Genomic DNA, 2,182 nt, shown 5'->3' with positions numbered 1-2,182 from the left:
TGGGTGATGTCATAGGGACTTCACTGTCTGTTTCTGTGTGTCAGTTCTCCCTTCCGTGTAGTGATGAAAGCTAGGCTAATGTCACTGTAGCTAGCGGCTAGAGAGCGCTCTCTCTCGCTCAGCCCATATTTATCCCTTCTTATCAAGCATTTTTGATCTGTCCTCTTCCAGCTAATCACTGGGCCGAGTCATTGGGGAGACAAGACTCTGTGAGAAGAAGGGTAAGACTTTGGGGTAGGCAAAATCAAATGATTTCTACCACAGGAGCAAAACAAAGCAAACATCGAAACAAAACAAAACAGGGTTTCATTTTGTTGCCCAGGATAGGGGGTAGGGACGCAATGTCGACTTCCTGGGGTCAAATGGCACTCCCCGCCCTCCAGCGCGCCCTGCGGCCGCCACTCCCTGCAGATGCGCCTGCCCCAGTCCGGGGTCGCCGCGCGCCTTTCCCCGGAGTCTCCCGGACGCCCCTAACGAGAGGCAGCGGCCACGCGGTGCAAGGAGCTGAGCCCGAGGGCTGCGCCCCTGGGAACCGGCGCCCAGAGGTGGGTGTCTGAGCTGGTACGCGGAGGACACTGGGTCCTCGGGCGTGGGGAAGGGATGGCCCGGGAGGGACTGGAGATCTGGGAGTCCTAGGAAGCACCGCGGGCTTTATAGGGCTTTTTATGGTTTTTGCCCAGCGGAGCGTGTGCGGGGTGGGGGCCTGGCTGGAAGGACTGTGGCCATGTGGATTTGCATTCCTAGATTTGGGGGAGGGCAGAGCCTTTGGTTGCTTTGTTCGATACTTATTCACTAATATATGCTTTCGGAAAACAAACTTAGGACCCCCCTCCTCGCGCGCGCGCGTACACACACACCCCCACACACGCGCGCGCACACACACATGCACACACGCAGCTGTACAGGAAAAGCAGTGACATTAAACGTGACCGGGCCGCCTCTCTAAACCCGGGAGCATCGGGGGACTGAGCCTCCGGTTCCAGCTCGCGAGGAAGGCGAGGGTCTTGCCTCCTGGGGTGGCAGCGCTGGGGACATTCTCGGAAGCCCAAAGCTTTGCAGGGGAACTGAGGCCAGCTGGAGCCTCTTCGGAGTGAGGTCCAGGGAGCTGAACTCGGGAGATGATTAATGTTGGAGGAGGCGGCAGCCCCTTCTGCCTGGGGAGGAAGAGCGCGGTCCGGGTCCGAGCTGAGCCAGAAATAAGGACCTCAGCAGTTGGGATCTGGTGTCTTCTCCGGGGTAAAGCTGGAGCTTAAGTCTCTTTGGGCTGTTCGTGGGGACACTCGGGAGTGGAGGGAGCAGAACGTGAGGGAGAGCCCTGGGCAAGCCTTGCCTGTGGTTCGTGGAGGCAGCGCGTCCGCAGGGATAGGAACAAGGAGACGCTGGCGGCCCTGAGAAATTCTAGAGAAACGGGGCAGACGAGGGGGCACTGAAACGAAGCCGGTGGGGGCCGGGAGCCCTCACCGGGGAGCGGTGACACTGGTGGCCGGGTGAGAACCGAAGGCAGAGGGCGGAGCTGCGCGCGGTGAGGAAGAGGCGGCGCATTGGGCTGCCGGGCTCCCCAACACTGATGCCAGGCGCGCGCCTGCCCTGGGGATTCCCCACCCCCCCTCACCTACACAAAAAGGGCGTCTGGGGGAGGTGACTTGTTTAGAGAGACGGTAGATTATCTCCTTACGCCTGGTAAAGCCAGCTCGGGTTTTGGTCCTGAGAAGCTGCGTGGCCCGACTTTGATAAATCGGTACCCTTCCCTGTGGCAGTTTCATGTGCAGCACCAATAATTTGGGCAGATTTCCTAAATGTATTTATCTTTGAAAAAGGACTTCATCTACTCACATGTCTACACAGCTCTCTCCGTAGTGCATCCTTGAATCTGTGAACTGGTTAACGCCTCCCAGGAAGCACCTTCAATTTCAGCTCAGGTTTCACAAGCTCTAGGAGGCTGCCTGAGTACAAACCCACCTCGCCATTGTAATCCCAGGGGGGGTGTTTCCTTGTCTTGGTTCTGATTAGAGTTCACTTGAGCATCACACTTTCTTCCTGGGAATGCTCCCACTTAATTAAACACCTCTCTCTCAGTCTGGTAGCCTCCCCAGCTTTGATGGATACAATTTCATAGAAAGATGTCTAGAAATTAGGTGTATCCAGTAAGGAGTTGACTCTGTTTCTTTTTTTTTTTTTTTTT

General features: G+C 56.5%; 1 protein-coding gene across 2 annotated transcripts in view; it reads left to right on the top strand.

Moving 5' to 3' along the window:
• Positions 1-2,182, top strand: part of LOC103268585 (A-kinase anchor protein 2) — a 305,955-nt gene that overhangs the window by 180,388 nt on the left and 123,385 nt on the right. The window contains exon 1 of one of the 2 annotated variants that reach the window (XM_021716624.1): positions 407-545. The exons of the other annotated variant lie outside the window; for it this stretch is intronic. The gene's annotated coding sequence lies outside the window, so the exon portion shown is untranslated. Of the gene's footprint in view, positions 1-406; positions 546-2,182 lie in introns of those variants that run through there. 2 annotated transcript variants of the gene reach the window in all.

This window comes from Carlito syrichta, unplaced genomic scaffold (assembly GCF_000164805.1).
Source record: "Carlito syrichta isolate Samal-C Ts95f unplaced genomic scaffold, Tarsius_syrichta-2.0.1 Scaffold308851, whole genome shotgun sequence".
NCBI classification, from domain to species: domain Eukaryota; kingdom Metazoa; phylum Chordata; class Mammalia; order Primates; family Tarsiidae; genus Carlito; species Carlito syrichta.
The sequence above is the reverse complement of the archived record's forward strand: the minus strand, read 5'-3'. Positions and strand labels throughout refer to the sequence as shown.